Source organism: Manacus candei, unplaced genomic scaffold (assembly GCF_025592945.1).
Source record: "Manacus candei isolate 608988 ecotype Guabito, Panama unplaced genomic scaffold, ASM2559294v1 h1tg000035l, whole genome shotgun sequence".
Lineage (NCBI taxonomy): Eukaryota > Metazoa > Chordata > Aves > Passeriformes > Pipridae > Manacus > Manacus candei.
This window is the reverse complement of record NW_026138083.1, coordinates 8,167,207-8,187,574: the sequence shown is the minus strand read 5'-3', so window position 1 is coordinate 8,187,574 and position 20,368 is coordinate 8,167,207. Positions and strand designations below refer to the sequence as shown.

The 20,368-nt window shown below is 52.2% G+C and overlaps 1 protein-coding gene across 9 annotated transcripts in view; it reads left to right on the top strand.

The window, feature by feature from the left end:
• Positions 1–20,368, top strand: part of KAT14 (lysine acetyltransferase 14) — a 151,636-nt gene that overhangs the window by 78,799 nt on the left and 52,469 nt on the right. Inside the window, exon 11 of one of the 9 annotated variants that reach the window (XR_007905343.1) lies at positions 12,587–12,597. The exons of the other annotated variants lie outside the window; for them this stretch is intronic. The gene's annotated coding sequence lies outside the window, so the exon portion shown is untranslated. Of the gene's footprint in view, positions 1–12,586; positions 12,598–20,368 lie in introns of those variants that run through there. 9 annotated transcript variants of the gene reach the window in all.

The window sequence follows — 20,368 nt, the reverse complement described above, 5'->3', positions numbered from 1 at the left end:
TCCGTTTGCAATTTTGGGAGTAGGGCTGGAAGTTGGGAGGTAAGGCTGGAAAGAGGAAACAACAGCCCATATCTCCAGGAAAGAAAGCCTGGAAGCTTTGGCTTTGTGGTGCAGTTGGTGGGCCAGCCTGGGCACTCCATGGACAGCAAGAGCTTTCTGTGCTGGCAACTTTAGTCTGGGGGGAATCTTTGTCCATATGCAATTTTGGGAGTTGGGCTGGCAGTTGGGAGGCAGGGCTGAAAACAGGAAACAACAGCCCATATCTCCAGGAAAGAAAGCCTGGAAGCTTTGGCTTTGTGGTGCAGTTGGTGTGTCAGCCTGGGCAATCCATGGGGAGCAAGAGCTTTCTGTGCTGGCACCTTTGGTGTGGGAGGAGTCCTTGTCCGTAGGCAATTTTGGGAGTCAGGCTGTCAGTTGTGAGGTAGGGCTGAAAACAGGAAACAACAGCCCTTATCGCTGGGAAAGAAAGCCTGGAAGCTTTGGCTTTGTGGTGCTGTTTGTGGGCCAACCTGGGCACTCCATGAGCAGCAAGAGATTTCTGTGCTGGCACCTTTGTTCTGGAAGGAATCTTAATCCGTATGCAATTTTGGGAGTTGGGCTGGAAGTTGGGAGGTAAGGCTGGAAAGAGGAAACAACAGCCCATATCTCCAGGAAAGAAAGCCTGGAACCTTTGCCTTTCTGGTGTACTTGGTGGGTCAGCCTGGGCATGCTATTGTCAGCAAGGGCTATCTGTGCTGACACCTTTGGTGTGAGAGGAATCTTTGTTTGTATGCAATTTTGGGAACTGGGCTGTCAATTGCGAGGCAGGGGTGAAAACAGGAAAACACAGCCCTTATCCCCAAAAAGAAATCCTGGAAGCTTTTGCTTTGTGTTGCAGTTGGTTTGTCACCATGGAGACTCCATTGGCAGGAAGAGCTTTCAGTTCTGGCAATTTTAGTCTGGGGGGAATCTTCATCCATATGCAATTTTGGGAGTCGGGCTGGCAGTTGGGAGGCAGGTCTGAAAACAGGAAACAACAGCCTTTATCTCCAGGAAAGAAAGCCTGGAAGCTTTGGTTTTGTGGTACAACTGGTGTGTCATTCTGGGCACTCCATGGGCTGCAAGAGCTTTCTGTGCTGGCAACTTTGGTGTGGGAGGAGTCCTCGTCCATATGTAATTTTGGGAGTCGGGCTGGCAGTTGGGAGGCAGGGTTGAAAACTGGAAACACCAGCCCTTATCCCCAGGAAAGAAAGCCTGGAAGCTTTGGCTTTGTGGTGCAGTTTGAGTTAGCCTGGGGACTCCATGGGCAGCAAGAGCTTTCTCTCCATGTACCTTTCTTCTGGGAGGAATCTTTGTGTCCATTTGCAATTTTGGGAGTCAAACTGGCAGTTGGGAGGCAGGTCTGAAAACAGGAAAAAACAGGCCTTATCGCTGGGAAAGAAAGCCTGGAAGCTTTTGCTTTGTGGTGCTGTTGGTTGGCCAGCCTGGGGACTCCATGGGCAGCAAGAGCTTTCTGTGCTGGCACCTTTCTTCTTGAAGGAATCTTTGTATGCAATTTTGGGAGTTGGGCTGGCAGTTGGGAGGCAGATCTGAGAAAATGAAACAATAGCTATTTCCCCAAGAAAGAAAGATTGGAAGCTTTGGTTTTTTGTGGTGTACTTGGTAGGTCAGCCTGGACACTCTATGGGAAGCAAGAACTTTCTGTGCTGGCACCTTTGTTGTGGGAGGAATCTTAGTTTGTATGCAATTTTGGGAGTCGGTCTGGCAGTTGTGAGGCAGGGCTCAAAACAGGAAACAACAGCCCTTATCACCAGGAAAGAGCCTGGAAGCTTTGGCTTTGTGGTGCAGTTGGTGGGCCAGGCTGAGCACTCCATGAGCAGCAAGAGCTTTCTGTTCTGGTACTGTTATTCTGGGAGGAATCTTCTTCCATTTTCAATTTTGGGAGTCAGGCTGGCAGTTGTGAGGCAGGGCTGGAAACAGGAAACAACAGCTTTTATCCCCAAGAAAGAAAGACTTTAGGCTTTGGCTTTGTGGTGCAGTTGGTTGGCCAGGCTGGACAGTTGATGAGCAGCAAGAGCTTTCTGTGCTGGCACCTTGGGTGTGGGAGGAATCTTTGTTTGTATGCAATTTTCGGAGTTGGGCTGGTAGATGTGAGGCAGGGCTGAAAACAGGAAACAATAGCCCATATCTCCAGGAAAGAAAGCCTGGAAGCTTTGGCTTTGTGGTGCAGCTGGTGTGTCATTCTGGGCAATCCATGGGCAGCAAGCGCTTCCTGTACTGGTAACTTTAGACTGGGAGGAATCTTTGTTTGTATGCAGTTTCGGCAGTCGTGTTGGCAGTTGGGAGGCATGGTTTAAAACAGGAAACAATAACCCTTATGCTCAGGAAGGAAAACCTGGAAGGTATGCCCTGTGTTGTCACTGCCAGCCAGACTCCCAAAATTGAATACGGATGAAGATTCCTTTCAGAGAAAAGGTGCTACACCAGGAAGCTCTTGCTGTCCATCGAGTGCCAAGGCTGGCCAACAAACTGAACCAGAAAGCCGAACCTTCCTTTGCTGGGGAGAAGGCCCGTTGTGTTCTTTTTCAGCCCTGCGTTCAAACTGCCAGCCCGACTCCCAAAATTCCATACGGACAAAGATTCTACCCACACAAAAGTGCCACACCAGGAAGCTCTTGCTGCCCATGGAATGCTCAGGCTGCACCACCAACTGCACCAGTAAGCCAATGCTTCCAGGCGTCCTTTATTTAGGATAAGGGCTGTTGTTTGATATTTCCAGACCTGCCTCAGAACTGCCAGCTCGACTCCCAAAATTGCATACGGATGAAGATTCTTTCTTGATCAAAGGTTCCAGGATGGAAAGCTTTTGTTACCATGGAGGTCTCAGGCTGGTCCAACAACTGCAGCAGAAAACCAAGTCTTTCAAGGTTTATGTCCCTGGAAAAAGGGCTGTTGTTTTCCTTTTTTCAGCTTTGCCCTGCATAGGGACGAAGATTCCTCCCAGATCAAAGGTGCCACACCAGAAAGCTCTAACTGCCCATGGAGTGCCCTGGCTGACCCACCAACTGCACCAGAAAACAAATCCTTCCAACCTCTTTTATTTAGGATAAGAGCTGTTGTTTGCTTATTCCAGACATGCCTCAGAACTGCCAGCCCAGCTCACAAAATTGAATATGGACGAAGATTCTTCCTTGATCAAAGCTTCCAGGATGGAAAGCTTTTGCTACCCATGGAGTGCTCAGGCTGGCCCACCAAATGCACCAGAATGCCAAGGCTTCCAGGTTTTATTTCCCAAGAAAAGAGCTGTTGTTTCCTTTTTTCAGCCCTACCCTGCATAGGGACAAAGATACCTCCGAGATCAAAGGTACCACAGTGCTCTTGGAAATGAGCTGGTGTGATCTGGATCTGTGAGCAGCCCTGACCTCACACAGCACTCATCCAACGGCAGGAAGACCCTGCCTGGCCCCTGCTGGGGTTCTTGCAACCCCACCTGCAGAGGTGTGGGCAACTACCCAGGCAGGATTAGACCCGACCCTGGTAGGCAGCAAAGTCCCTGCCCTGGCACAAAGAACCCCGGGGCACAGGGACCCTGCTCTGCAGGACAGCCCCGGGCACCCCTGGCTGCACCCCCACCTTCCCACCCCGCAACCATCTCTGGGAGAAGGAGCCCACCTGCGCTGTCCCTCTGACGGTGCTGCGGGGAAGGCCTGCCCTGGAGAACATCCTCCTCCTGTGCCACAGAGAAACTGGGAGAGTCCGGACAGATGCGCAAGGCTGTGGGATGTGGTAGCTTTAGGAGATTCCTCCAGGAACATAAGTGACATTGCCCTGCACCTGTAGATTCACTCTGCAGAGGACTGTGAAGTTGTGTCCCCAAGGGAAGTCTCAACTAAACACCTCCCATCTTTCCGCTGCCTTTAACCTCCCTCTGCCTTGCTTCTCTTCTCTCGTGGCTACAGGCAGTGCCCTCCACCCTGCTGGGCTGTGCAGAGGAGCTGCTCCTGGGCAGAGCTGTCTCTCTGCAGTGCTGCCCGCTTGCCAGGAGCTCCCTGTGTGCCCGGAGCCAGGCCCAGCTGAGCAGCACAGCAAGAGCCAAAGGCAACCCTTTCTCTGCCCCTCTGGGTTCCCTGCAGGTGTGCCTGGGGCTTCAGGGGAACCTGCTGTGGAGCAGGCTGAAGGAAACAATGATGTTCCCTCTTCTCACCTCTTCAGTGACACTTCTTTCCAGCAGTGACATTTCTCCTCTTAGAAAATTAACAGGGTATGATGATCACCTTTTCTAGTTTCATCATTACACAGGACACCAAGAGGGTGACAGCAAAGGCTCTAATAACTCCCTGGCACAGTGGGGGTTTTCCTGGAGTCACACACAGAAATGTGTCAGGGCTCTGAGAGGTGTCCACCCCTGAGCTGGACTGATGCACTGCTCACACACGTGAGAGACACGAGTGCTTCCCTCGCACACACATGGGCAGTTCATTGCAGCAGGGGCAGTGTCTCCCTGGGCTCCTGCTGCCACTCCCAGAGCCTGGAGCCACCTCAGCCCTCTAGTGCTCCCACCCTGCCCACTCCAACACTTCAGATGAACACTGGGGTTTTCTACTCACTGGAACTGTCCAGTCCAGCCCCTCCCCAGTCCCCCCATCTCCCTGCCCTGCCCCAGCCCAGCAGAGCAGCACAGTCGTTTCTGGTCCTGCAGCAAGAAAGGGAGGAAATAGAGGACAGAGACAGTGACTCTGCATCTGGACTGCTCAGGAGATCATCAGCTCAGGCGGAAGCTCCTGCAGCCCCAGGGCCAGACCCGCTTCCCAGTGGCCTAGGCAGCTGCTGCCACGTGGGCACAAGCTCTGCTGCCCAGGATGGTCCTGTAGTGCAGGGCTTTGCAGATGGCCACGTAGCAGTCGTAGGACATGATGGTGAGAAGGGCAACCTCCGCTGTGATCAAGGAGAAAAGCAAAAAACACCTGTGCAGCTCATCCTGAGTAGGAGATGACCCTGGTGTTCCAGAGGGAACTGGCCATGGCTTTGGGGACAGTGGTGCAGATGCAACCCAGGTGTGTGAAGGAGAGGTGGAGCAGGAAGAAGTCCCTGGGGGTGTGCAGGTGGTGGTGGCAGGCTACGGTGCTGAGGATGAGGCCGTTGCCCAGGAGGGCAGCCAGGGAGATGCCCAGGAAGAAGTAGAAGTGCAAGAGCTGCAGCCCTCGCATGCCAGGAGGAGGAAGTGGGGGATGGAGGTGCTGTTGGACATGAACTTCCTCTGGGCATCAGGAACTGTCCAAGGAAGAAAAGGCAGTGAAAACTTAGGGACAGCTGAGTCACTGTAACACGGGGGGCATCATGGAACCAAACGAACCCTGAGACATTTCAGAATCCCACGTGTGTTGGGTCTGTCTGAGTTGGAGTTCATTTTCTCACTGAAGCAGTCACAGTGCTGTGCTTGGTATTGAGAGCTACAAAGGGGTTAATCACGCTATGATTTTGGGGTCAAATAGCATCTTGGATTTTATTCGTGGAGCAAGACTGCCATCTAGTGTCCGTTTCTTCGGGGGGTGGGGGGGGCAGTCATTTCCGCAGAGTGGTCTTGCTTAGCAGACCTCCTAGTTTTGGCAACTGCTGAGCAGGGCTGGCACAGCATCTGCATTGTCAGCTTCCTCCCTTGAATCGGGGGTAAGATCATGGGAGGGGATACTGACAGGCCAGTTGAGCCAAATTGACGAAAGGGATATTCCAGAATATATGGTGGCAGATCAGCTGCAAAAGCTCAGGAAAGGAACAGGAAAGGGGGGAAATCCATTTTTTTTACAATACTTGCCTTCTGAGTGACCTCGCTGTGTGGTGAAGCCCTGCTTCCTGTGATGTGGCCAGGCATCGCTGCTGACGAGAAGAAGAGAATAAACCTTTTTATTTTTCTCTTCACTTATTCATGCACAAACTTTGGCTTTTGCTTTAGTAAAGTGCCTGATCTCAAGGTAGAAGTCATTTTCCATCTTATTCTGTCTCTCCTGTCTGACTGGGAAGGGCAGTGATAGAGCGACTTGGTGGGCACCTGGCATCCAGGCAAGGTCAACCCACTGCAATATTGCAGGGTCTCATGGAACAAAAGGACTGCTGGGACACTGGGGAAATTCACGGAAAAAAGTGGTCGTCGTGACACTGCCCTGCACCATGGAACCATATGTTCCCTGGGAAACTACAGAAAACCAGGGAATTAAGGAACGTCATTGGGACGTGCGGAACCTCATGGAATTAAACAAACCCTGGGATATCTTTGAAACTTCCTGGAATCAAAGGGAGAAACAAAAGAATTAAACACAATGACCAGAAACCATTGCATAGAACATTTCTTTAAGATGCCAGCTGGGGATTCATGGGGGTACTCTGCCATGCATGAATCAAAGAATCAGTATAAATTTCGGAATATAAATACAGTGATACTTGAAAGATTCCCCACTCACAAGCAGTCCATAATAAGGTTATGATTTTGGAGTCAAAGAGCATCTTGGGTTTTATTCGTGGAGCAAGACTGCCATCTAGTGTCCGTTTCTTATGGGGGGAGCAGTCATGTTCGCAGAGTGGTCTTTTCGCTTAGGAGGCCTCGTAGCACCTCTGATTGATCTATCCGACCTCTAACCCTAAAATGAATGTTCTAGGACCAGCTAAGACATGTGTCTTAGAACTTCCCGTTTGCTTAAACAATATTTAATTGACTTTCTTCTTAAGAGAACGTCTTATTAAACAAGTTTTCTGAGGCATGTAAGCTAATTTCTTGAAGATGGCCATGCGATACATGCTCTATTAGTTTCCATGTATCATCGACATTCGCTCTCCTAAAACTATTTGTAGTCTTAAAAGAAAAGACCACTACCATGCCAAGAAAGCAAATCCCTTTGTTGATTAGGATATCATTTTTATTTTAGTTAAATCTTCCGATTTACTAAGTCGTTCAGAAAGGAGATCCTCCATCATTTCAGTGCCATTGTGACAATATGGGGCCTCATGTTACCCATGGAACACTGAACACTGCAGACTCCCCTGGAATCAAGGGGTTATTTTGACACTCTCGGGCCTCATGGAAGAGGGAGGCCCTGCAGAGAGACCTCAAAGCAGAGGTTTGGGCAATCATCAACCAGAGGAAGTTCAATAAGGGGAAGTGCCAGATTATGTCCTCAGGATGGGGCAACCCAGGATGTCTGGACAGACTGGGAACGACGTGCTGCATAGCAGTGCTGGAAAATGGCCCCTGGGGTCCTGGTTGATGGCCAGTTGGCCAGTGGTGCCCTGGCAGGGACTCACTGCTCAGTCACACGAGGGTTTTCAGGCACACGAGTCCTTCCCTTGCACACACACACAGAGACAGTTCATGGCAGAAGGGGCAGTATCTCCTGGGGCTCCTATTGCCGCGCCCGGAGCCTGGATGCACATCAGACCTCTTGGGGTGCCACCTGCTCTGTCACTATCTGAGATGCCCCACGGCCTGAGGGATAGACACGGGGAGCTCTGTCCACAGAAGCACATCCCAGAACTGCATCCAGGGGCGTTGCCAGGGTTTAGTACCATAAATGCAAAGTGACACTGAGACACTCTTTGTACCACTTAGCTTCAAGGCCCCCCCAGGAGGCCGATGGCAATTGTACTTGCTCAGAGTCATGTCCCCACACCAACACCAGGTATGTGCTCAAGACTTGTCTGTTCAATGCAAAGAGAGACACCCTGTCTAGTCCTTCCGCCTCTCTCCAGAGAAGGCTAAAGAACCTCTGCGGACTGGTGAGAAACCAGTACTGGAAGTAGAGGTTCCATTGTGAGTGCCAACCAAGAGTGGTTTGCAGGTCTGCGATGCATGCCCTGGGGTTATCGAGTGCACAAGGGAATAGCTCACACCCTTCCCTGGTTTTCCTTCATATCCTCCTACGGAGGTGACAAAGATGGGAAAGAGAATGAAATTTTTGGCTGTGCCTCTGAGTGCCCCTCAACCTGCTGCAGATATGCTGGTTCCAGCAAATCCAGTTGAGGAGTGACAGGCAGTTCCCTGGTCCTCTGAGCAAGAGTAGCAGGAGGAGGGAAACAGCAGAGCTTTCCTCACGGAGACTGCATCTCCATGGGTCCAAAGCAGGAGGGAGATGCCATGCCACTTCTGAGCTTTCTCTGGGGAAGGTGCTTCTCCAGTGCACTGCCTCACCATAGCATTGGTGCCAGAGGCCCTGAAAAAAGCCCAAGTAGTCTTTGTCACCAGCAGAAGTTCTCCTGCTGCCAGCAGGGATGATCCCCGGGATGGACCAGGAGAGGCTGAGTCCGGGCTGCTGAGCCTGGAGGGATTGTCTTCCTCTCGTGCCCTGGACCATTCTCACAATTACGTGCCCTGGAGGACAATTCGGGAGTCTCCAGGTGCCAGCAAAGGAGGGATAAGAACGATGAGATGATGGCAATGAAAAAAACTCATGGCCTGCCCTCCGCATCCAGCCCTCACCCGAGGAGAGACCGAGCGACGCGGAGGTCGAGCTCAGCCCCGGGGCGGAGTTGGCGGAGGAGGGCAGCAGAGAGAGAAGAAGGCAGAGGAGGGAGAGGAGGTGGAGAGGAAGGGGCCCGGCCGGAGCAGAGAGCCGGTGCTGTCGGGGGCAGTGAGAGGTCGGGCAGTGGATCGGCAGATGCGGCGCTGTAGAAGAGCCTGTGGGCTCCTGGCATAGTTCTGCCTCTTAGGCATCAGAGCAGAGACAACACATTTAAAGGAAGGTGAGTATTTTGCAATTGTACTGAAGGAACATTGGAGAAGGAATGAAGGATGGTCAGAAAAATAACATTCCATGCATGGTCCATCAACCAGTCTTCCTGAGCCCTGGGCCACATGGATGGAAGTCTTTCCTTTCTTACTGGTTTTTTTTGCTCTCTCACCACCTCTAACACTTGTTCTGGCTTGGCTGCACCTCACTCTGTCGCACTTTCTGCGTCCGCAGATTCTTCAGCACACCTCCGAGATTTAGTGTTCAGATCCTTGAAGAGTGACAATCCAAGTCTTGCAGACCATTACCGTGTCTTTTCCACACTCAAGGCCAAAATCCACCTCCTATCCAAAGAGAAAGATCTTCATGAACCAGAGAATTGCAGTGCCTGCCTGGAGGGGATAAGAGTATTCAGGAGAGGATGGCTCAGGAGAAGTTAAGGACGTACATGGCAGCTGACTGCAGTATGCCCGGACTTGCACTGCGCTACGCTGTGTATGTCACTTGGCAACCGGCCTGTGCTCTGTGGAGGACTGAAACCCCCTGCTTTCATAGGGGCACTATTTTGCTCAGCTGTAAAAAGTTACCCCATTTTTGTATTTCTAAGAAAATCCCCTGAGAGCTCCAAAGACGACCGTGTCAATGAATCCGTGTCCGCCAGGGTGCAGCAATAGAGTGGCGCTTCCCCAGCACTGGACCCGGAGAGCCAGAGGACCGTCCAACGACGGTCTGCCGACACCGAGAGCCGCCCCACTGGCGAACGCAGACTAGAAAAGTTTGTTCTCTTTCCCATATTTTTCATCGCCGTAAATTCTGAGGGTTCCTTTCTCCCTGAAAACACACAACACTGATCCTGCAAACAGAGAGCCCTGAATATGTTGACAGCCTGGGGAAAACTGGAAGTCGTGCCAGAGGCAGCCTGGAGGCAGAATGCAACGCATTATTAAAGCTAGTGAGAGGAGAGCTTGATAGACCTATGCCAGCCTCGAAAGGATCTGCTGATTTTTTTAGAAAGGCAGAAAAATTGCATTGCAGAGACAGTCGAGATATCCTGTGGTGGCAGCGGGTGGATGGGCACCCGGCAGTGGTGGATGAGAAGAACAGGGAGAGGAAGAGAGGGTGAAGGGAAGAGCAGAGACGGAGAAGAGATTTGAAGTTTCTCTTCCTTCTTATTTCCTTACAGAAGTAAGATCATCTGGAGTGAACACATGCAAGACAACAAACACGGCATTTGCAACGTTTTCCCTCTATTCAGTGGTATTTCCGCACAGGGGCCTGAAAACCCTGTTGAGTGTTTTCTGGGAAGAGGAAGAAGGATAGAGTGATGAAATGCCGGGATTTAGACAGAAGGTTTCTTAGGCAGAGAGCGAGGACGAGACAGACGAAGTTCATGCTGAGCCCAACCTGCGTGTTTGCTGAGAGGGTCAGAAATGACCTCCCTGTCCCGAGAAAACAGAGCTGCCAGAAACGACTCTCTTGGGGGAGCAAAGGAAGAAGGAGGGCAGAGAAATGAACTCTTCTTTCAGTGCCTGAAAGGCTCTTTTTGGGTTTCTCCCTGCGCCAGCAGGAGCCCCTGTGGCTCCCTCAGCCGATGGCATGCTGAGCATTACCTGACTCTGGAGCACCAGTCACGGGCAGGGGCTTTTCCCGTTCAGCTCGCAGTGCAGTCCTCCCCTCCCCAGCTGCAATCACCTGCTCTGCTGCACACCCGCTGCTGGGATTTTGGGAGCTCCGGGGTTTCTTTTCTGCTGCACCTTTCACATCTTCCCGTGCTGTCCTCAACTCTCTGGGCTGCTTGCCGTTTCCTCGGGGAACACGTGCCTCCTCCACATCTGTGGCTTCTCCCCTATCCCTCTTCATCTGCCTGGGACCAATGCCTCTCTCCCCAGTTCCCCAGGAAGGGGAGAGAAACCCTGCTGCGCAACAGCCCAGGGTCTCTGACTCTGTCTTGATCTGCTGGGAAAATGCACAGTGTGAGAGAGGAAGGTGGCTCCAGCAGGGCTGCTGGATGTCCCAGCCCCAGCGATGGCAAGGACAGCATATTCCCTAGGGAAAGTGATGAGTGATGAGCGGGGAACAGGATCACGACTCCGGTAGGTGATCCTCAAGGACACGCAGGGAGCACACGGGGCACCCACCAGAGTGCTGCCTGCGAGAGGTGGGGCTGGGAGAGCCTTAGCTCACCCATCTGAAAGGGTAGCTGAAGGGCTGAGGGCTTGGCAGATGGAAACACTCACTCTAAGCCCCTTCTCTAGATCAACTCCAGAGCGATCTCAGACACCCATCATAACGCAGGAAACATATTGTTCAATTTGGTTACGTCTAACATGGGGTTTCCTCCACAAAATATTTATGAGGATGTGAAAAAGGATGGAATGATGAAAATGGTAAGAGTAAGATCATTCCAGTGGAAATGCTGCACCTCCTCCAGGTGTAACAGGAGATTTCGAGGAAGGTGGAGGGTCCTGATATTTTCCCAGTCTTGCCAGGTGGAAGAGCAACATCAAGCTCACCCTCCCTAGACCTGTGGGCTCCTGACATGGTTCTGCCCTCTTACGTATCAGAGCAGAGATAACACATTTACAGGAAAGTGAGGACACTGCATTTCTGCTGAGAGGATAATGGAGTATGGTCCTGCCACCAACCTCCTGAACCCAGGGCCGCATGGATGGAAGTCTTTCCTTTTTTTACCGCTTTTGTCTGCTCACTCACGACCTCTACCACTTGGTCGGGCTTGGCTGCACCTCGCTCCGTCGGCACTTTCTGCCTCCGCAGATTCTTCAGCACACCTCCGAGATTTAGCGTGCAGATCCTTGAAGAGTGACACTCCAAGTCTTGCAGACCATTACCGTGTCTTTTCCACCCTCAAGGCAAGGCTAGACTCGTCCTCCTATCCAAAGAGAAAGATCTTCATGAACCAGAGAATGGCGGTGCCTGCCTGAAGGGGAAAAGAGTATTCAGGGGACGACGGCTCAGGAGAACTTAAGGACACACATTGCAGCTGACTGCAGTATGCCCAGACTTGCGCTGCGCTACGCTGTGTATGTCACTTGACACCCAGACATTCTGTCACAAGCCTGTGCTCTGTGGAGGACTGAAACGCCCTGCTTTCATAGGGGCCCTATTTTGCTCGGCTGTAAAAACAGCTACCGCATTTTTGTATTTCTAAGAAAATCCCCTGAGAGCTCCAAAGACGACCGTGTCAATGAATCCGTGTCCGCCAGGGTGCAGCAATAGAGCGGCGTTTCCCCAGCACTGGACCCGGAGAGCCAGAGGACCGTCCAACGACGGTCTGCCGACACCGAGAGCCGCCCCACTGGCGCACGCAGCTCTCCGGACCCTTTAGCAGCGCGTGCCAGGAGCTCGGGGCTGTGGCCCGGCAGCTGCCGGTAGAAATGGATAAAATCATGGATTCGTAGGTTGGCGTGTAAGCATTTGACGGTGATTTCATTGCCCTCGGTGGTCTCTGCCAACGGGTCCTGCTGCACCTGGGCTCTGCCTGCAGACACTGGCGGGGGGAGATAAAGAAGAAAGCCGTCAGAATTGCTTTTTGCGCTGGATGTTGTTTCCCAGAACAAAGGGCACAGAAAAAATCAGGAACACAGGGAGAAGAATTTTAAAAGGATGTCAAGGTGAGCAGTAGTGGAAGTGTCCATAAGTATTAGCTGGAGAGATGAGTGCGGGAAGAGAGGTGGATTGGCGGAGTCACTGAAGAATGGAAAGCTGCGGGACTGAGCAAGGCAAAGAGAGAAAGAAAAGTAGTAAAGGGGAAGGACGGATGGCAGGAGTTCTCTGAAGGACAGAGAGTAAAGTAAGGAAAGGAGAACGGTTCGAAAAAGGGAGGGTTTTTCCGAGGGAGTGCTTTACGAAGCAGAGGGAAGGACAGACGGGAGGATAGATCGGAGACTGAGTTCTGTGAAGAACCTGCCAGGCAGGACGGCAACATCGAGGGACCTGCACCGCCATCCCAGACCTGCTCACCGAGCAGAACCGCGGCCAGCACAGCCAGCCCCGCTCCACGCCAGAGCCGCATCCGCCGATCCGCCGCCCGGTCTCTCGCTGCCCCCGCCAGCCCCGGCTCTCTGCTTCGGTCGGGCCGCCTCCTCTCCACCTCCTCTCCCTCCTCTACCTTCATCTCCTTCCCCTGCCCTCGTCAACCAACTCCGCCCTGAGGCTGAGCCCAGCCTCCGCGTCTCTCGGGCTCTCATCGGGTGCTGGCTGGATGCGGAGGGCAGGCGAGAGCGGCGGCAGAGGAGCGGCGGTCGAGGTTCTGCACCGCGGAGGCGGCTGGGGCAGGCTGTGTGTCAAGGGGGCGGTTTCGTATCGGGGAGCTCAAGATTGACAGACCATGATCTTTTTTCATCGCCATCATCTCTTCCCTCTCATCCCTGCTTTGCTGGCACGTGGAGACTTCTGAATTGTCCTCTGGGGCACGTGTTATTAAGATTGGTCCAGGTGCATGCGTTTCAGACCATCCCTCCCGGCTCAGCAGCCCGGGCTCAGCCTCTCCTGGCATGTCCCTGGGAGCATCCTTGCTGGCAGCAGAAGCAATTCTACTGGCCAGACAAACCACTTGGGGTTTAGTCAGGGGCTGTGACACCAGTGCCACGGCGAGGGAGAAGCACCTTCGCCAGAGAAAGCTCCAGAGAAAGCTCGCACGTGGCATGTCATCTCCCTCCTGCTTTGAACTCATGCAGTCTCCGTGAGGAGAGCGCTGCTGTGTTTCTCCTCCTGCTCAGAGGACCAGGCAACAGTCTGTCACACCTGAACTTTGTATGTTGGAACCAGCACATCTGCTGCAGGTTGAGGGGCACTCAGAGGCAGTTGGTGTGCCAGCCTGGGCAATCCATAGGTAGCAAAAGCTTTCCGTCCAGGAAGCTTTGATCAAGGAAGATTCTTCCTTCGTATTCAATTTTGAGAGCAGGGCTGGCAGTTCTGAGGTAGGTCTGAAAAAAGCACACAACAGCCCTTCTCCCCAGGAAAGGAAACCTGGAAGCTTTGGTTTTCTGGTGCAGTTGGTGGGTCAGCCTGGGCACTCCATGGGCAGCAAGAGCTTTTGGTCCTGCCAGGTTTTATCTGGGATGAATCTTCGTCCCTATTCAATTTTATGACTCCATCTGACAGTTTCATCAGAGAGCTGAAAAAAGCCAGAACAGCCATTCTCCACAGGAAAGAAAGCCTGTAGCCTTTGACTTTCTGTTGTAGTTGGTGGGCCAACCTGGGCACTTGATGGGCATCAAAATTTTCCTGGTGTGGCACTTTTTGCCTTGGAGGAATCTTTGTCCGTTTGCAATTTTGGGAGTCAGGCTGGCAGTTGGGAGGCAGGTCTGGAAACAGGAAACAACAACCCTTATCGCCAGTAGAGAAAAACTGGAAGCTTTTGCTTTGTTGTGCAGTTGGTTTGTCAGCCTGGAGACTCCATTGGCAGGAAGAGCTTTCTGAGCTGGCACCTTTGGTGTGGGAGGAATCTTTGTCCGTTTGCAATTTTGGGAGTAGGGCTGGAAGTTGGGAGGTAAGGCTGGAAAGAGGAAACAACAGCCCATATCTCCAGGAAAGAAAGCCTGGAAGCTTTGGCTTTGTGGTGCAGTTGGTGGGCCAGCCTGGGCACTCCATGGACAGCAAGAGCTTTCTGTGCTGGCAACTTTAGTCTGGGGGGAATCTTTGTCCATATGCAATTTTGGGAGTTGGGCTGGCAGTTGGGAGGCAGGGCTGAAAACAGGAAACAACAGCCCTTATCCCCAGGAAGGAAAGCCTGGAAGCTTTGGCTTTGTGGTGCAGTTGGTGTGTCAGCCTGGGCAATCCATGGGGAGCAAGAGCTTTCTGTGCTGGCACCTTTGTTGTGGGAGGAGTCCTTGTCCGTAGGCAATTTTGGGAGTCAGGCTGTCAGTTGTGAGGTAGGGCTGAAAACAGGAAACAACAGCCCTTATCGCTGGGAAAGAAAGCCTGGAAGCTTTGGCTTTGTGGTGCTGTTTGTGGGCCAACCTGGGCACTCCATGAGCAGCAAGAGATTTCTGTGCTGGCACCTTTGTTCTGGAAGGAATCTTAATCCGTATGCAATTTTGGGAGTTGGGCTGGAAGTTGGGAGGTAAGGCTGGAAAGAGGAAACAACAGCCCATATCTCCAGGAAAGAAAGCCTGGAACCTTTGCCTTTCTGGTGTACTTGGTGGGTCAGCCTGGGCATGCTATTGTCAGCAAGGGCTATCTGTGCTGACACCTTTGGTGTGAGAGGAATCTTTGTTTGTATGCAATTTTGGGAACTGGGCTGTCAATTGCGAGGCAGGGGTGAAAACAGGAAAACACAACCCTTATCCCCAAAAAGAAATCCTGGAAGCTTTTGCTTTGTGTTGCAGTTGGTTTGTCACCATAGAGACTCCATTGGCAGGAAGAGCTTTCAGTTCTGGCAATTTTAGTCTGGGGGGAATCTTCATCCATATGCAATTTTGGGAGTCGGGCTGGCAGTTGGGAGGCAGGTCTGAAAACAGGAAACAACAGCCTTTATCTCCAGGAAAGAAAGCCTGGAAGCTTTGGTTTTGTGGTACAACTGGTGTGTCATTCTGGGCACTCCATGGGCTGCAAGAGCTTTCTGTGCTGGCAACTTTGGTGTGGGAGGAGTCCTCGTCCATATGTAATTTTGGGAGTCGGGCTGGCAGTTGGGAGGCAGGGTTGAAAACTGGAAACACCAGCCCTTATCCCCAGGAAAGAAAGCCTGGAAGCTTTGGCTTTGTGGTGCAGTTTGAGTTAGCCTGGGGACTCCATGGGCAGCAAGAGCTTTCTCTCCATGTACCTTTCTTCTGGGAGGAATCTTTGTGTCCATTTGCAATTTTGGGAGTCAAACTGGCAGTTGGGAGGCAGGTCTGAAAACAGGAAAAAACAGGCCTTATCGCTGGGAAAGAAAGCCTGGAAGCTTTTGCTTTGTGGTGCTGTTGGTTGGCCAGCCTGGGGACTCCATGGGCAGCAAGAGCTTTCTGTGCTGGCACCTTTCTTCTTGAAGGAATCTTTGTATGCAATTTTGGGAGTTGGGCTGGCAGTTGGGAGGCAGATCTGAGAAAATGAAACAATAGCTATTTCCCCAAGTAAGAAAGATTGGAAGCTTTGGTTTTTTGTGGTGTACTTGGTAGGTCAGCCTGGACACTCTATGGGAAGCAAGAACTTTCTGTGCTGGCACCTTTGTTGTGGGAGGAATCTTAGTTTGTATGCAATTTTGGGAGTCGGTCTGGCAGTTGTGAGGCAGGGCTCAAAACAGGAAACAACAGCCCTTATCACCAGGAAAGAGCCTGGAAGCTTTGGCTTTGTGGTGCAGTTGGTGGGCCAGGCTGAGCACTCCATGAGCAGCAAGAGCTTTCTGTTCTGGTACTGTTATTCTGGGAGGAATCTTCTTCCATTTTCAATTTTGGGAGTCAGGCTGGCAGTTGTGAGGCAGGGCTGGAAACAGGAAACAACAGCTTTTATCCCCAAGAAAGAAAGACTTTAGGCTTTGGCTTTGTGGTGCAGTTGGTTGACCAGGCTGGACAGTTGATGAGCAGCAAGAGCTTTCTGTGCTGGCACCTTGGGTGTGGGAGGAATCTTTGTTTGTATGCAATTTTCGGAGTTGGGCTGGTAGATGTGAGGCAGGGCTGAAAACAGGAAACAATAGCCCATATCTCCAGGAAAGAAAGCCTGGAAGCTTTGGCTTTGTGGTGCAGCTGGTGTGTCATTCTGGGCAATCCATGGGCAGCAAGCGCTTCCTGTACTGGTGTCCTAGTTAGGACAGCTGAGATCAGTTCATCATGGTGGGTGTAACCCAAAACTGTATTCTATAGCCTTCCATGTCATTTCCCAGAAACTAGACTATTGTTGTCAATAGACTATTCGCACCCTCTGCCCATAGAGCCTGACTCCTCAGGCTATAAACTAGGTGTTAAGAGGCCTGTGAGATAGAAGGATGTTTCTGTCCTCACACCCTTTGTGAACTCCCCGCCCTGAGGAGAGTACCAAGCATTCCTGCCTGAACTGGAGGATATATAATCTTGGAGTTTTGGAACATTTTTCAACCCACTCGTGGGATCCAGAGGACGGCTGCATCTCATCGCTCTCAACCAGATTTAGACCACCACTGGACTGCGATCACCAGTTCTGGCCAGACTGCAGCAGCTCTCCCACCAGCAGGTTCTTCCCCTCTCCCTTTACTTTGGACTCAAACAGGGCCCAAGGAACACCATTTTGTTCAGGCCCCAGGGTACTGGGTTATACATTTGGGTTTTTGTGGGTTGAGACCAATTGTTTGTTTGTATTATTGTACTTACTGTATTATTTTAATAAATTGTTATTCTGACTTATAATCTCTCCTTTGAGTTGGGTTCATTCCCCCTGCTGGTTAACTTTTAAACCAGCACAACTGGTAACTTTAGACTGGGAGGAATCTTTGTTTGTATGCAGTTTCGGCAGTCGTGTTGGCAGTTGGGAGGCATGGTTTAAAACAGGAAACAATAACCCTTATGCTCAGGAAGGAAAACCTGGAAGGTATGCCCTGTGTTGTCACTGCCAGCCAGACTCCCAAAATTGAATACGGATGAAGATTCCTTTCAGAGAAAAGGTGCTACACCAGGAAGCTCTTGCTGTCCATCGAGTGCCAAGGCTGGCCAACAAACTGAACCAGAAAGCCGAACCTTCCTTTGCTGGGGAGAAGGCCCGTTGTGTTCTTTTTCAGCCCTGCGTTCAAACTGCCAGCCCGACTCCCAAAATTCCATACGGACAAAGATTCTACCCACACAAAAGTGCCACACCAGGAAGCTCTTGCTGCCCATGGAATGCTCAGGCTGCACCACCAACTGCACCAGTAAGCCAATGCTTCCAGGCGTCCTTTATTTAGGATAAGGGCTGTTGTTTGATATTTCCAGACCTGCCTCAGAACTGCCAGCTCGACTCCCAAAATTGCATACGGATGAAGATTCTTTCTTGATCAAAGGTTCCAGGATGGAAAGCTTTTGTTACCATGGAGGTCTCAGGCTGGTCCAACAACTGCAGCAGAAAGCCAAGTCTTTCAAGGTTTATGTCCCTGGAAAAAGGGCTGTTGTTTTCCTTTTTTCAGCTTTGCCCTGCATAGGGACGAAGATTCCTCCCAGATCAAAGGTGCCACACCAGAAAGCTCTAACTGCCCATGGAGTGCCCTGGCTGACCCACCAACTGCACCAGAAAACAAATCCTTCCAACCTCTTTTATTTAGGATAAGAGCTGTTGTTTGCTTATTCCAGACATGCCTCAGAACTGCCAGCCCAGCTCACAAAATTGAATATGGACGAAGATTCTTCCTTGATCAAAGCTTCCAGGATGGAAAGCTTTTGCTACCCATGGAGTGCTCAGGCTGGCCCACCAAATGCACCAGAATGCCAAGGCTTCCAGGTTTTATTTCCCAAGAAAAGAGCTGTTGTTTCCTTTTTTCAGCCCTACCCTGCATAGGGACAAAGATACCTCCGAGATCAAAGGTACCACAGTGCTCTTGGAAATGAGCTGGTGTGATCTGGATCTGTGAGCAGCCCTGACCTCACACAGCACTCATCCAACGGCAGGAAGACCCTGCCTGGCCCCTGCTGGGGTTCTTACAACCCCACCTGCAGAGGTGTGGGCAACTACCCAGGCAGGATTAGACCCGACCCTGGTAGGCAGCAAAGTCCCTGCCCTGGCACAAAGAACCCCGGGGCACAGGGACCCTGCTCTGCAGGACAGCCCCGGGCACCCCTGGCTGCACCCCCACCTTCCCACCCCGCAACCATCTCTGGGAGAAGGAGCCCACCTGCGCTGTCCCTCTGACGGTGCTGCGGGGAAGGTCTGCCCTGGAGAACATCCTCCTCCTGTGCCACAGAGAAACTGGGAGAGTCCGGACAGATGCGCAAGGCTGTGGGATGTGGTAGCTTTAGGAGATTCCTCCAGGAACATAAGTGACATTGCCCTGCACCTGTAGATTCACTCTGCAGAGGACTGTGAAGTTGTGTCCCCAAGGGAAGTCTCAACTAAACACCTCCCATCTTTCCGCTGCCTTTAACCTCCCTCTGCCTTGCTTCTCTTCTCTCGTGGCTACAGGCAGTGCCCTCCACCCTGCTGGGCTGTGCAGAGGAGCTGCTCCTGGGCAGAGCTGTCTCTCTGCAGTGCTGCCCGCTTGCCAGGAGCTCCCTGTGTGCCCGGAGCCAGGCCCAGCTGAGCAGCACAGCAAGAGCCAAAGGCAACCCTTTCTCTGCCCCTCTGGGTTCCCTGCAGGTGTGCCTGGGGCTTCAGGGGAACCTGCTGTGGAGCAGGCTGAAGGAAACAATGATGTTCCCTCTTCTCACCTCTTCAGTGACACTTCTTTCCAGCAGTGACATTTCTCCTCTTAGAAAATTAACAGGGTATGATGATCACCTTTTCTAGTTTCATCATTACACAGGACACCAAGAGGGTGACAGCAAAGGCTCTAATAACTCCCTGGCACAGTGGGGGTTTTCCTGGAGTCACACACAGAAATGTGTCAGGGCTCTGAGAGGTGTCCACCCCTGAGCTGGACTGATGCACTGCTCACACACGTGAGAGACACGAGTGCTTCCCTCGCACACACATGGGCAGTTCATTGCAGCAGGGGCAGTGTCTCCCTGGGCTCCTGCTGCCACTCCCAGAGCCTGGAGCCACCTCAGCCCTCTAGTGCTCCCACCCTGCCCACTCCAACACTTCAGATGAACACTGGGGTTTTCTACTCACTGGAACTGTCCAGTCCAGCCCCTCCCCAGTCCCCCCATCTCCCTGCCCTGCCCCAGCCCAGCAGAGCAGCACAGTCGTTTCTGGTCCTGCAGCAAGAAAGGGAGGAAATAGAGGACAGAGACAGTGACTCTGCATCTGGACTGCTCAGGAGATCATCAGCTCAGGCGGAAGCTCCTGCAGCCCCAGGGCCAGACCCGCTTCCCAGTGGCCTAGGCAGCTGCTGCCACGTGGGCACAAGCTCTGCTGCCCAGGATGGTCCTGTAGTGCAGGGCTTTGCAGATGGCCACGTAGCAGTCGTAGGACATGATGGTGAGAAGGGCAACCTCCGCTGTGATCAAGGAGAAAAGCAAAAAACACCTGTGCAGCTCATCCTGAGTAGGAGATGACCCTGGTGTTCCAGAGGGAACTGGCCATGGCTTTGGGGACAGTGGTGCAGATGCAACCCAGGTGTGTGAAGGAGAGGTGGAGCAGGAAGAAGTCCCTGGGGGTGTGCAGGTGGTGGTGGCAGGCTACGGTGCTGAGGATGAGGCCGTTGCCCAGGAGGGCAGCCAGGGAGATGCCCAGGAAGAAGTAGAAGTGCAAGAGCTGCAGCCCTCGCATGCCAGGAGGAGGAAGTGGGGGATGGAGGTGCTGTTGGACATGAACTTCCTCTGGGCATCAGGAACTGTCCAAGGAAGAAAAGGCAGTGAAAACTTAGGGACAGCTGAGTCACTGTAACACGGGGGGCATCATGGAACCAAACGAACCCTGAGACATTTCAGAATCCCACGTGTGTTGGGTCTGTCTGAGTTGGAGTTCATTTTCTCACTGAAGCAGTCACAGTGCTGTGCTTGGTATTGAGAGCTACAAAGGGGTTAATCACGCTATGATTTTGGGGTCAAATAGCATCTTGGATTTTATTCGTGGAGCAAGACTGCCATCTAGTGTCCGTTTCTTCGGGGGGTGGGGGGGGCAGTCATTTCCGCAGAGTG